Below are 16,071 nucleotides of genomic sequence, written 5' to 3' on the forward strand. Positions count from 1 at the left end.
TAGAGCCAAGACCTTTTCTTGGATGCAAGTTGATTGGTGTTGAGAGTCATCTCTCTTGCAAAAACCACACCAACAATGGATTATTTATGACTTTCAGTTACAGTTTTTTTTAAAAAAGTGGATCGTAAACTTAACATTTGTGAAGCAATGAGTGTATAATTTTTCTACATTTTACTTTATTTTTAAAAATTCTTCTACATTTTAAAGACTTATTTTCTCTCCCAAATTATTAAAGCTGGTTTACCCACATTTAAATTGATAGTATTTTTGTTTTAGGACACATCATCATGAAATCTTTTCAAAGCATTCTACTTAGAATAAAAACAGCAACTTTCTTTTTGTAATCATCTTTCATGAGTTGACATGATATCTAAATTATATATATATATATATAATTAAATATATATATAATTAAAATAACATTATAACTGGCATAAACAACTTTGGGAACAAATACAACTGACTCTTGGTAAGCATACAAGGTCGGACAATTAAGTTCGCGAACTCATCCTAGAAAAACTGCTCCATACCTCATTACTGAATATCATTACAGTCACCTTTGAAGTATTCCGCTTGGGAAGCTATGCACCAAAGCCGGTGCCTAGTCTACCCTTCAGAGCAATTTTGGAACTCTTTTTCTGGAATGGCTATCAGAACTCTCATCGTATTATCTTTGATGTCCTGAATGTCATCAAAATGCCTTATTTTCAATATTTCCTTTATCTTCAGCTAAAGAAAGGAGTCATTGGGGACCAGATCAGGTGAGAATGGAGGGTATTCCAATACAGTTATTTGTTTACTGGCTAAAATCTCCCTCACAGATAGTGCTGTGGGAGCTGGTGCATTGTTGTGATGCAAGAGCCATGAATTGTTGGCGAAAGTTCAGGTCATCTAACTTTTTCATACAGCCTTTTCAGCACTTCCAAATAGTAAACTTGGTTAACTGTTCATCCAGTTGGTACAAATTCATAATGAATAATCCCTCTGATATGAAAAAGGTTAACAACATTGTGGGGACAGAGCCCCAAAAAGCAGTTTCCAGGCTCTCGGCCTCACATAGAAAGGTGCTGGCTCAGGTAGTAAATGGCCATCGACTGTGATCAAATGGCCATCAGCTGTGGCTAGTTGGCCGTCAGCTGTAACCAGTGAGCCATTGGCCACTAATATAACTGCCGTGGCTAGGCTAGCAGGAAAAGGGGGAGCTAGCAAGAAGATGGTGGCTGAGCCTGCAAGCGGCACAGTGAGGGTTGAGAATTGTGTGGCTCCTGTATCCTGTGTCTCCAACCCAGCCGCCAGCGAGACTATAGTGGTATGACTCCCCTACCTATGGCTCCGTGGGTGTTCCTTTTTGGCCTTACCATGTCCTGCGTTCTTGTATGGGGAGCGGGACCGGAGATCCTGCAGGCCGCTCCACACGACAAACATCTTTTCTACAAGTTCGCAAACTGAATTGTCAGCCCTTGTATAATTCATCTGGTGGAGCACAAAGACACAGGCTCACCAACCACACATGCTCAGTGAGCTATGGACAGCCGTCAGTTTGTTTTACAAATGAGTTAATACATGGAAGGTTGGTTAAAAGAATGTCTCCTCTATTTGGCGTTCTTTAAATGATCATCTCCAGGCTCTTGCCTAAGTAGTTTTTTTCTGCTTGGGATCCTGCTTCCTAATTAAGTTGATTCCTAATTCTTCTTCATGTCTCAGTGTACTTATCACTTCGTCTGATAAGTCTTCTCTGACTTCGCACGACTTGGATAGGAATCTCACTACGTGCTACCATGTGTTTCTGTCTCTCTCTCTAAGGTTTTTCAACATTTTGGGGCCAGATGATTCTCCTTAGTTGAGGGTCTGTTCTGTGCATTGATAGAGGTTTAGCAGCATCCTTGGCCTCCCCTAGATGCCAATCGTACTCTTCCCCAAGTTGTGACAATCAAAGATGATTTCAGATATTACCAATGTGCTCTGGGGACAAAATTGCCCTAGTTGAGAGTCATTGCTCTGGATTATAAATGTTCACTGAATGATTGAATGACCTTATTTCTTGGTCTGATACAGAATCAAACAGCAAAAATCATCATATAAATTCAGGGAAGTACTCCGGTGCTATTTCAGACAATCTCTTCACCCTCTGAAATACATTTCAGTGCTTTTTTTATTTGGAGCTGTGCTGCCAACCTAGGAAGTTGAGTTTACTACCTACAGCAGAATATTGTTAATGATGTTTCGTATATTTTAAATTATTTTTCAGCCTGCTACAAGTCTGTCTCTTCTTCATCCCACTTTGCCATCTGCCAAAATCTTAGGCCTTCATAGTGGAAAACATACACTCTTATTAGGTTGGTGCAAAAGTAACTGTGGTTTTTGCAATTATTAATATTTTTAACCTTTTAAACTGCAATTACTTTTGTACTAATACAATCACTGAGTCTACCAATACATTTCCAAATAAATTTTGAGTTCTATTCTCCTGAAGTTTGTGTAGGAATGAATAAATACAAGGAAGGAGGAATGGGTTAGAAGTATAGTTAACTTAGCACTCCGTCTGATTCAGTAGTCATTCTGTACCCCATGAGAATTCCCGTCTAGGTGGGAATCACTTTCCTTCCTTGGCACTGTCCTTCCTATCTATGGGACATTTGTTCATTTCTTTGACCAATATTTTTAAGCACCTAATGTATGCCAGATACCAGTTCTAGCCATTATACACATGTTAAGTGATTTACCTAAAAATCAGTTTAGGCTATAGGGATGTTAGTCCAATATTGGGCTAAATGCTGGTCAGAATCCTCCATGGTATCTAGTTTTGCCTCCCTCGATCTAAGGGAATTCTGGGAAGTGATTCAAAAGACAAAGAAATGGTTAAAAGACTGATTGTCTTAGTTAAGGAATTGTTAGGAATCCTTAGGTTCTCCTCTGTGGGAGAATTAGCACTGAGGTGACAGATTTCATCTAGAAAAAGGGATCGCTCAGAGATGTCAAGTCCATGCAGCACAGACATCATGGAGATGTTCCTGACTGGCATGCTGTCACCCACCACAAGTGACTAGTGGTTCCATCCACTCATCCTGAGATCTGGCGCCTCCGCCTTGCTGTACTCGTGTGCTGGCACCGTGGCCTTCAGGGCCCCAGGGAGTCTCACTATGAAATCCATGCCATCTAAACTGCTTGGGGATGATGGGTTTACATAAACATTTTCAGAAATAACTGTTGTGGTTTGTAACTTTTTTCTCATGAGGTGTTGGAAATAGCAGTTTCAATGACAAACCTCCGAAGGGCATGTTAGCTTTTTGTTAGCTTGCAGAGAATCAGAGGGAAATTCCTGCTGGCCTCCCTGCTCTGGTCCACCCTGGCTTCATTTTCCATCTCTGGAAGCTTCCAGCCATGCAAACATACACAGCATCACCATGGTGACTCTGGGACAGATACCTGCATATGAAAAGAACATGAGGCAAAATCTCTCCTCTGATGCTTTGTTATGAGGGGAAGAAAGCCTTTAAAAGCTTTCAAAACCACCATGTTTTATTCCGATTTTCACACAGGGGCAGCTACCTCAGTCATCAACATAGTATCCTCTCCCTTGTTTTTTGCTTTGCTTGTGGAAATGAACAAAAACTATGGGAGATCTGAAGAAGACACTCCAAGATGAACAGAGCCTCATATCCCTAAACCTACGCTTAAAATGATTTTCCAGTTGTTAAGTGGCAACGATGGATATGATCAAGGCCCTCCACATTGGATTATTAAGCTCCCTGTTCTCCTCTCATTTGTCTTTGTGAGTTTCTGATGTTGGCTTTCCTGTCTATTCCCACCCTGGTTCAGGCTGCCACCTCCTCATGTCTAGGTCATTGTAGTAGAATCCCAAGAGCTCCCCTTGCTTCTGATACCTCTGTCTACCCTCCTCCCCAGCCCCCTGGCTGTCCTGTGTACTGAGGTAGACTAATCCTTCCAGGGTCATTCTTGAAGGATCTAGTCATGGCCATGTCACACTGGGTCCTGCTTCATGTCCAACATTTTTTTTCCAGGTGAAATCAGGTTTAAAGGATTATTAAGTGGTGATAGAAAAAACAGCTGCAGCCTGAAAAATGTCTGCACCAGCAGAGAAATGATGGTGGAAATGGTTGTGGTTGTAGGTCCGTGAGAGGCACTGGAGGCACAGGTGAGGTTGGGGAAAAGGGGGCAAAGGGCAGGGTTTGTCAGTCCTACCATATGGGGTATTGTCCAGAATGGCAACTCTGATCACTGGGTAACAGCTTTTTGGATGTTTTGCTGAGGAAGACTCTGAAGCTGTACTCTGGTTCTGTAGTAGATTAATGGTGGTCAATCTCCAAAGACTGTGGTTGGTGCAACAAGAAGTATTTTCCTTCCCTGAAATAAATAAGTGCATCTTCCTTAAACGTAGATATGGAGAAAGTTAATGACCAAGGGCATGTTTGCAGAAGGAGCAGCAGATCTGAATAAATCAACTTTCATCAAGTCACCCCTTTGTTCTAGAAGGAGCATCCAACCATTTTGTCATCAAACCCAATGTTCTTGGTCTGGCTTTCAGCATTCACCTCAAACTGGTTTGGACCAACTTTAACTCCCACTTCTCAACACACCCCTCCTGCTGTTGTTAGGCTTAACGTATTTTTAGTCTTTGAAAGCAGCACACAACTACCTGCTCCCATATCTTGAGTCCAAGGCATCTCTTTCTCCTACAGTCCACTCATTCCAGGTTGGCACATCAGTCTTCCCTCACAGCTTGATGTGTGTGGGATCTATCCTGTGGTCGATGGAGCTCCAGGCGAGAGACAGTATATTGCCTTCCCAAGCATTGAGAACAGGGCCAGAGTTGTGGGAAGTGCTTGGTTATCACCTGTTGAGATTCGGTTTTCTTTCAAAAGTTTGCAGTGTAGGTGTGGCATGCTTTTGGTTCCCTACTCAACATGAATTCTCCTCTTTTGCCTTGGTCACAGAACCCTGTGTTATTTCAGTAGTGCTACGCCCAGCTAAAGGGCTACCTTTCCCAGTCTACTATACAGCTAGGGGTTAGCAATGAAAGGCAAGAAACATGGTTGGGCAGGAATTTTGGGCAAGTTTCTTAAGAGAAAGATAGAGATAGATGATTTCCAAATTTTCCCCCCAGTTTGTGACTTGATTTTTTATTTTATTAATAATATCTTCCAAAGAGTAAACATTTTTAGTTTCGATGAAGTCCAGTTTGTCACTTTTTTCTTTTATACTGAATGTATTTTGTGTCATATCTAAGAAGTCTTTGCCTAACCCATGATTACAAAGATTTTTCTCCTATTTTCTTTTCTAGAAAATTTCTAGTTTTAGCATTTTTAGGCCTATGATCCATTTTGAGTTAACGTTATATAAGGTGTGAGGTAATGGTCAACTTTCTCTCTTTCTTTCTTTTCTTTTCTTTTTTTTTTTTTTTTAACATAGGGATGTCTATTATTCTCAGCACCATGTATTGAAATAACCAACATTTTAACCTAGCACTAGGGTCCTCTATAGATGGGCTTTAGGGAGGTCCTAAAACCACTTGAAGTTGTATGTAACATTTTGTGTATATGTGTACATATGACTTAGGAGTTAGAGAGTGGAAGTGGAGGTGATCCCAAGGTTTCATCAGACTCTGGAAGAGGTCTCTGACCCCCAAAGGGGTTATTACTCTAATGTAACTTAACCTTCTTCACCTCACTAAACAAAGGCAGCCACAGAACAGAAGAAAGAGATGTCAAAGACTGTGTGTGAGCTGCTTTGGAGTTCCTGGGAAGAAAACGATATGATCTGTTGGGAGTAAGCCTGTATAAACACAAACAAATTATTCCTAATAATAGTATTAAAGGCGAGGCAGTAAAACCTTGTTAAATCTGATACTATGCATCTTTAACATACACATAATTCAAAGCAACTGCATGGTTGTTTCCAAGTTCACTCTTCTGAACCACTGTGTTTTAAATGGATGAATCTCACTGAGCAAGACACTAAGTTGACAATAAAACTTTAATTAAGGGGATTTTGTGATGTGACCGAAATTACATATTAATAGCATTCTGAATTCAGAATTTTGTAATCCCCAAATGTCAACTAGAGCTAATCATCAGCCATTATCCCTCTCTGACTGGAATGGTCGGGAAGCTCTGAAAGCAGCGAGCTGTTCAACTTCCAGAGCTGCAAAATGTTTCCTGCCTTGGGTTGGGCAGCAGCCGTCACTCCCCCCCTGGGGATGAGGAGATGAAGTACATCCCTGACAGGAGAGAGAGAGAGAGAGAGAGAGCGAGCTAGACTCCCACTGGCCTTCTATTCCCTGTGGCAGCTTCTAGCCCTACATTTTCCAAGCTTTTGGTCAGGCCACCCATAAGCTGACTTTTCCATTTCCGCTTCCTAAGGAGTACTCCACTGTGACTCAGACCAAGTCCATGGGGCAGCCTTGATCCATCGATGTCACAGAACCAGAAAGCTGGAAGGAATCTTACACATTATCTACTCTGACCCCTTTATTTTCTGTGGAGAAAATCAAATCCTGGATAAGTGAAATTACTTGCCCAATGTCAGACAATCAGAGGTAGAACTGGAAATAGAAGCTGGGTATCCTGACTGCCAAGCAGCATTCTTTCCGTTATTCACAGAACAGAAAAATGGAAAAGCAAACAGACCAAGGAGTCAGCCAGACTTGGGTTTCGATTCTGACTTTTTACTTATAGCCTGTGTAACTTTGGGGAAGTCAATTAACCTTTCTAAGTTTCAGTGTCCTCATTGGAAAACCGAGATAAGTATGTAGGAAATATTGATTAAGCACCATTTCTGGACTGGCACATGCTGGTTTTGGTCCTGGGTACATAATAGGAAATGATGCAGGCCAAGTCCTCTGGCCCCAGACATAGAGCTTATATCCTAGAATGTGTGACATACAAGTGCCTCTCTGAGAAGGCTATTGCAAGCATTAAATCAGGTGATAAATGTGAATAGCACAGTTTTTAGCAGAGTAGACATTTAATAAATGGTAATAGCAATTATAATTATTGCTATATAATTAAAATATATCTATTCACAGTTTTCCTAAAGGAGGCAAACTCCTAGTATGGCAGGACTGTCTCAGATTCCTATCCAGTACCACAGTATCTAGGGTCCTCCAGGCAGCCAGAGCACTGTCCTAACCTACCTTCCAACTCTCAAGTCCAGTCCTCACCTTGGAATGTCTCTGACAGCCTATTGATTAATCCAGATGCTACCCTTAGTTTCTCAGCTGGGACCTCTTCTGAAAACCTACAGAGGCTGGTGACTCTCTGCCATCCCCCTGTGCCCTGCCACTGACATTTCTCCAGTGACCCACTCAGCTCTATTGTGTGCCTCTGGCTTCCGAGCTGTGGCCACCGGGCCCTGCCTTGGTTCTGGCTCTGGTCTGCCATTTGGCTTCCTGATCCCTCATGTGGGATTGGTTTTCTCTCTCCTGCCCAGCCTCAATGTCCTCTCTGCCTCCTTTCAAGGGGATCAATGACACAGTTTCTGCCAACAGTCCAGCACAAAGCCCTTAGAGTGTTAATATCACTCCCTGTCTCAGTCTCATCCCATCTCCAGGCCCAAGGTCCATTCTGAAGTAATGGGACTTATGGGTAGGGAGAAAAGCCCTTGGTTTTGTAACCTCTACTCTACCAACCCTCCTCTCACATGTGGGGCAGGGTGAGCCATGACTTGGGTTGGTGGGTGTAGAGGTAGCTGTTTGGAAAAGAGAAAAATGGGAATTAGTGTGACTCATGCACACACAAAGTGCTGTTGAAATCAACCTCTCCTTCCACTGTCAAATATCAATGGTGTTCTTGTGAATTTTTCCTGATGTATTGGGGTGCACGACCCAGTTCAGTGCCCAGGCTCTGCAAATTGGAGGAAATTAGTGTTGTAAAATGAGCAATATATGTTTAAAAGAGTATGTTTATGTACAACAAGCCAATTTCTGGATAGTCTATGTCTCTACATCTTTTCTTTGGTGAAGATAACTAGGCAATAACAATAGCTAACAATTATGGAGTACTTGGAAATACTGTTCTAGGTCATTTAGATATATTAACTTATTTAAGCCTCAAAAAACCCTATGAGGTAGACATATTATTATAGACTTTATTATAAATGAAGAAATTGGGGCACCAAAGAGCTTAAGTAATTGGTTCAATGACATACAGCTGAGATACATACAACCTCTGGCAATTTAGCTCCTGAGCCGTCATGCAATGCCACCTATGATCCATTTATTACTTAGTAACTCACACAATAGAAATGCCTTTTATCTCCTCCCAGGAAAGAGCAGCAATTTAAATGAGTGCACATTCCATACGCATTTCTTTTTTGTCAGAAACTATTACTAGGGCAGCAATGGAATGAGAGGAGCAGTGATATGTGCCAGGCTGCAATTTTCCTCCCTGCTGCATCACGGCAATAAGGGCAGCTCCTACCTCGCTTCCCTTGGGAAATTTGGTGGTAACCTTCCATTTTTCCTCAATGGTCCATTCAGCTGGGAAGGCATCGTTCTTGTCTAGACTGTCTATGTTCAAAAGAACTTGTTCAAAAATCCCAGAAGATTTGTAAACCAAGTTGTATTTAAATGAGAAGTGATTATTCTGATTGATAAACTGGGTGTCAGGAGCCAGGCATGTGTAGTTCAGTCCCTTCTTCTTTCCATGCTCCTAGCATCCATCAAAGCACTCTCATTATGCTCTGCTTTGGTAGCAGAGATTTTAGAGGGTAGGCCCTGCTCCTGCAGGTGAGGCATACCTGGTCTAAGACTGCCATGGATGAGTGGTTAATTCTGTTGAATTTTAGAGTTCAGTGTTAGGCCATTGTTGCTGCACATCTAAAATGTGTCACTACAGAAAAAGCAACTAAACACAATGAAAGCAATGATGAGAAAAGGAGGAATGGAAAACAAATAGCAAAATATCAGAAGTAAGTCTTTCCTTATCAGTAATTACTTTGGATGTAAATGAACTAAATTCCCCAATCAAAAGGATCAGCAGAATGGATTTTTTTTAAATGATCTAACTATATGCTGTCTATAAGACACTTACTTTAGATGTAAAGAGCAAATAGATTTAAAGTGGAAGAATGAAAAAAAGATATTCCATGTTAAGGGTCACCAACAGAGAAATGAGGTGTCTATACTAATATCAGACTAAATAAACTTTAAATCAAAAATGGTTACAGGAGACAAAAAAGGACATTGTATTATAATAAAATCATCAATTTATCTAGAAAATCTAACAATTATAAACAAATATGAACCAAACATCAGAGTCCCAAAATACACAAAGCAAACATTGATAGAATTGAAGAGAGAAACAGACAGTTCTACAATAATAGTTAGCAACTTTAATACCCCACTTTCAATAATGGCTAGAAGAACAAGACTAAAGATTAATGAGGCAATAGAGGATTTGAACAACACTTAGACCTAACAGATATATATATATATATATACATCACCCAATAGTAGCAGAATAGACATTTTTCTCAAGTATACATGGAACATTGTTGTCACAAAACAAGTCTTAATAAATTGAAAAAAATTAAATTATACAAAGTATCTTTTCTGATCACAATAGAATGAAGCTAAAAATGAATAGCAGAAGGGAAACTGGAAAATTCACAAATATGTGGAAATTAAACAACACACGTTTAAACCACCAATGGGCCAAAGAAGAAATCATAAGGGAAATTAGAAAATACCTTGAGATAAATGAAATGGAAAGCACAGCATACCAAAATTTTCAGAATACTTAAAAAACAGTGCAAAGAGGAAAACTTATAGCTATAAATGTGTTCATTAAAAACAAGAAATGCCTCTAATCAATAATATAACTTTTTAACTTAAAAACTAGAAAAAGAAGAGCAAACTAAATCTGAAGTAAGCAGAAGGAAGCAATTAATAAAGATTAGATGGAAGTATGCAATAGAGACTAGAGAAATTTAATGAAACTCAGAGTTGTTTTTTTGAAAACATAAACACAATTGAAAAGTCTTTAGCTGGATTGACTAAGTAAAAGAAAGAACACTCAAATTACTAAAATTAGAAACGGAAGTGGGAGATATTACTACCAATTTTACAGAAATCAAAAAGATTCTAAGAGAATACTATGAATATTTGTACACCAACGAACTGGATAATCTAAATGAAATGGACAAATTCTTAGAAACATACAATCTAACAAACTGATTCATGAAGAAATACAAACTATGACTTCTAAAGAGACTATTATTAAGAAGAATGAAGCAGTAATCAAAAACCTCTGAACAAAGAAAAGCCCAGGACCAAATGGCTTCATTGGTGAATTCTACCAAACATTTAAACAATGACCACCAATCTTTCCCAAACTCTTCCAAAAAACTGAAGAGGAAAAAACACTTCCTAACTCATTTTATGAGGCCAACATTACCCTGATACCAAAGCCAGACAAGTACAGTAAAAGAAAGCTACAGACCAATTATCTCGTATGAATGTTGCTGCACAAATCCTGAACAAAATACTGCCAAACCAAATTCAGCAGCATACTAAAAAGATTATACAATATGAGCAAGTGAGTTTTATTCCTGGAATCGCAAGGCTGTTTTGACATATGAAAATTAATCAGTGTAAAACATCACGTTAATGGAATGAAGAAAAACCCCACATCATCACTTCAATTGATGCAGAAAAATCATTTGACAATATTCCATACCTTTACATGATAAAAAATACGCAATAAGCTAAGAATAGAAGGAAACACCCTCAAGATGATAAAGGCCGTATATGAAAAACCCATTATTGACATATTCAATAGTGAAAGACTGATAGCTTTTCTTTTAAGATAAGGATAAAAATGTGAATGCTTGCTTTCATCACTTCCATTCAACATAGTATTGGAAGTTATAGCTACAGCAGTTAGTTATAGCTAAAGTAATTTGAAAACAAAAAGAATTCAAATTGGAAAGAAAAAATAAAAGTATATCTGTTTGCAGATGATACAAGTGTAATACTGTATATAGAAAACCCTAAAGATTCGACACACAAAAAAACTGTTGGAGCTAAAAAATAAATTCAACAAACAGCAAGATACAAAATCAACATACAAAAATCAGTTGCTTCTATACAGTAGCAATGAATAATTTGGAAAGAAAATTAAAAAAACAGTTATATTTATAATAACACCAAAAGCATATAAAATACTTAGAAATAAATTTAATCAAGCAGGCAAAAGACTTGTAAACATGGAGCTACAAGACAATGAGGAGAGAACTTAAAGAAGACAAAAATAAGTGCAGAGACATCTGTGATATTGGATTGCAAGATTTAATATTGTTCAGATGATAATACTATCCAAAGCAACCCACCAATATCCCAATGACGTGTTTTGCATTAGTAAGAAAACTCATCCTAAAATTCACATGGACTCTCAAGAAACCCTGAGTAGCCAAAATAATCTTGAAAAAGCAGAAAAAAATTTGAGAAATTAGATTTCCTGATTTCAAAACTTATACCTAGTTAAAGTGATCAAAACAGTGATACTGGCATAAGGATGAGCAAATAGATTAATGGAATAGACTAGAGAGTCCATAAATAAACCTTCACATATATGGTCAATGGATTTTTGAAAAGGGTGCTAAGAATATTTAATGGCAAAGACAGTCTTTTCAACAACTGGTGCTGGGAAAACTGGATTTCTACATGAAAAAGAATGAACATACAAATACCACATACAAAATTAACTCAAAATGGAATAAAGACCTAAACATAAGAACTAATATTATAAAGCTATACAATATAGGGGGAAGCTTCATGCCATTGGATTCAATGATGACTTCTTAGATGTGACAGCAAAAGCACTTACAACAAAAGAAAAATAGATAAATTGGATTTCATCAAAATTAATAACTTTTGGGTATCAAGGGACACTATTAAAAGAGTGAAAAAGCAATTCACAGAATGGAGAAAATGATTTGCAAATTGTGTATCTGATAAGAGATTAATATCTAGAATACATAAACTCAACAACAATAAAAACCAAATTCAAAAATGGGCAAAGGACTTGAATAGATATTTTTCCAAAGAAGATATACAAAAGGTCAATGAGCAAAAGAAAAGATGTTCAATATCACTAGCCATTAAGAAAATATATGTGGGTTATAAAATAAAAAGCAACAAACAAACAAAACAAACAAGCAACAAACAAAAAAACAAATTCATAGATACAGACAGCAGTATGGTGGTTACCAGAAGGAAAGCGGGGCTATGGGGAGGATGAAGAGTGTAAAGGGGATCAAACATGTGGTGATGGGAGGAAATAATACTTCAGGAGGTGAGCACACAATAAAGTATATAGATGTCATGTTATAAAGTTGTACACCTGAAATTTGTAGAATGTTATTAACCAATGTTATTCCAATAAACTTAATAAAAAGAAAATGCAAATTAAAACAATAAGATTCCACTTCATATCCATTAGGATATCTATTATAAAAAAAAAGAAAAGGAAAATAGCAAGTGTCATAGAAGATATGTAAAAATTTGAACCCTTGTATATTGCTAGTGGGAATGTTGCAGCTGCTGTGGAAAACTCTTTTGTGGTTTCTCAAAAATTTAAACATAGAATTTCCATATGATCCAGCAATTCCATTTCTAGGTACCCCAAATTATTGAAAGCAGGGACTCAAACAAATACTTGTATACCAATTTTCATTAAAGCTTTATTCACAACAGACAAAAGGTGGCAATAACCCAAATGTCTATTAACCAATGAGTACATTAGCAAAATGTTATAGGGAGTACTTGAGATGTTGCTCCCTGGCATATGTCATCAGTTTGGCTAAAATAAACTCTCATAAAAATTAAAAAAAAAAAAAAACCCAAAAACCCAAAACAAAATGTTATACACACATACAGTGAAAAGTTACAGCCTTAAAAAGGAATGTAATTCTGATCCAGGGTACACATGATTGAACTTTGAAAACATGCTAAGTGAAATAAGCTAGGTACAAAAAGACAAATAATGCATGATTCCCTTTATATGAGTATCTAGAACAGGCAAATTTATGCAGACAGAAAGTAAAGTAGTAGTAGTTTCTCTTTAGAATGATGAAAAGTTCTGGAAATGGATAGTGATGATGGTTGCATGGCATTGTAGATGTACTTAATGCCACTGAATCGTACATTTAAAAATGGTTAAAATAGTAAATGTTATGTTATATTTATTTTACCACAATAAAGAAATCTCAAAAAACGAATTACTACTACATAAAAGACAGCTATAATGTTATATTATGTGTAGTCACATTTTAATTTTTATTTTCCAAGAAATGATGGATTGTACTAAATCATCCATATTCTTTTTCCTATTTCTCCTTTATTATAAATGGTATCCAAGCTCTTTGCAAGGTGACCAGCTAAACTTTGTGGTCCATATGTGAGAGAGTTCTGTTATCCTCTCCAATTCTTGCTTGTTATTTATATAGGTCTAACACAGTAATATTCACTTTATTTTTTATTGAGATATAATTGATAAATGACATTACAGTTATTTTCAGTTGTTCAGCATAGTGATTCGAAATATGTGTATGTTGCAACATGATCACTGCAATAAGTCCAGTTAACATCTTTAAGTACACATGGTTATAATTTTTTCTTGTAATGAGAACTGTTAAGATTTACTCTCTTAGCAACTTTCAAATATACAATACAGTATTATTAACTATAGTCACTTTAAAATATATGTGTATACTTAGGTTTTGGAAACTGGACATGAACAAACAGTGCATATATTTATTCTGGTAGCGACTCTTATTTTTCTTTCTGAAAAACGACTTAAACTGATAATTTCTTTTATGTAATGGTGTATGTAAATAAGGAAAATATGGGAGTGACCCTGAAATTCAAATGGTGTGTGAAGATCATAAAGGAGTAATCATTGCAGTCAGGATGGAATTAAGTAAGAAAAGTTAAGTAAGGGAGACTTTTTGGTGCTAACATCTGGGGCTGGCTAGAAAGGGGCAACCAACACAAGTTAGAGGAAAGGAAGAAGGTTTACATTTTAAGTAAAGAGAACAGACTAAGTAGAAGTAAATAAGCCAGTCATCATTCTAAGATCTTTATACATGTGTACCCATATCTCTCCTGACCAGCCTGTCAGATGAAGGTTATTATTAGCCACCATTTCTAATGAAGAAATTCAGACACAGAAGAAGTAATCCCTGCAACGTTACATAGCTAGTAAGTGGCAGGGCTATGATTTGAACCCAGGCAGTCTGTCTAGAGCCCAACCTCCAATCAGTACTAACTCTGCTTGCTCCTGTTCCTGGTAAGAGAGGAGTCCTTAAAAAGGGTTGGGGGTAAGGGTGCGGCGTGGGGGGGGAGGAATAAGTATCTACTGAGCACTTAAAGTGACCAGCAATGAATTTATAATGATTGAACACCATTGTATGATTGAATATTAGCCAAGGAATACCTGAGAAAGCTACCATGAGTAGGCTAATTCTTACATTTTGATCACTATATGATAGAAGGAAGCACTGTTGGACTTCAATCTGTAATAGGTGAAGTTGCCACCCTGTGTGTGGGAAAGGCTCTCTCCAGATTGAGCAAATCAGTGCTTTTTGGGTGTGGGGATTGAGAATGTCTTAGATAGGCAATGGCTATTAGGTAGTCATAGGTAAATTATTAGGTGTTTGCTTTTATGACTTCCATTTTCAAATAGGAAAACTGAGGCTTAGAAAAACAGAATAACTCTCCCATAGCTGGGACCTCAACACAGGTTTATCTGACTTGACTCCCTGTGTTCTCTATGGAAGATTTAGGGAAGTCTGCATCCTCAGCCAGACACATTTCTGGAGCTTTTCTCTAAAAAGCTTGGCAAGTTTCGTGTTGTGTTTCAGTAAGGGAGGCGTTCTTTTGTTCTTTTATGTGCTGATTAATGCTTTAGAGCCATTCCAAAGGGAAGCCTCCAGGGATATGGAACTTCCTGTGTTACCCACAGCTTGATATGTGTATCTTTTATGTCTTCATATAATTGGTTGATAAAAATGTTGAATTAGAGGTGGCCACAGCTGGGCGGCATTTCAAAATAATCTCAAAAGACTGGAGTTACGGGCCAAAATCAATAAGATGAAATTCAACTGGGTAAAATGTCAAGTCCTGACTTGAGGTTAAAATTTTTTTTTTTTTTATAAGTACAAGGTGGTAAAGAGCTGGTTTGAAAAAGACTTGCAATTTGGTTGATAGCACTTAAAATAAGGTCACATTGTGAAATAATGAATAAAATAGAGGTGGATTGTTAGGTTGCTTTAAAAGCAGGGTTAGTGTCCAGGGCAAGATAAATAGTACACCATTGTCCATGGTTCTGGTCATACCCCACCTAAAAAGTCATATCAAGTTTTTGTGAACATGAGGGATATTGACAACCAAAGGACTGTGGTCAAAGGGAGTAGGATGGTAACTGTTGAGAAAGGACAAGTAAGGAATGATTTAGGAAACTCGAAGTAAAGGAGGACCTGAGTAAGAGAAGCCTTTGACGGGGGGCTCACTAGAAATTCTGAGTATTTCTCATACAAGCAGGCATAGGTGTGGAGAATCTTGTGGTAAAGGAGAGGATAGAGGATATCTCAATCAATCCATTCATTGTAAACATGCTGCCTTTTCAGCTCTGTTGTGAGCATCCCACATTGTCTTAGGGCACTCACTGAGGCATTCACACCCTACAGTTCCAAATGGGAAGTGGGGACCAAACTCCACTTGCTTTTAGTTTTCCCCTTAGTTCATCCAGGGCTTGTGTTCTTCTGCCATATGCCTGCCCCCACCAAGATGTAGGCACTGGATTCCTAAGGGAATTAGCCCAAAGTGGGTAGACAATTTTGATGCCTCTGGCTCTCTGTACCAAGACTTTTTGTAAACCTCAATAATCTGAGCTGACCACGTTTAGCTACTGATCCTTAAAAGGAGCTTTTGGAATTTAAGAGTTTCTTTTCTCCTTCAACAAAGTCTATTGTTCAGCTGAAGACCCAAGAAAGTCATCTTTGATACTCATTACTGAGTAACAGTTTCTGTGTTCTACTAGATACCTGTGT

Source organism: Rhinolophus ferrumequinum, chromosome 25 (assembly GCF_004115265.2).
Source record: "Rhinolophus ferrumequinum isolate MPI-CBG mRhiFer1 chromosome 25, mRhiFer1_v1.p, whole genome shotgun sequence".
Lineage (NCBI taxonomy): Eukaryota > Metazoa > Chordata > Mammalia > Chiroptera > Rhinolophidae > Rhinolophus > Rhinolophus ferrumequinum.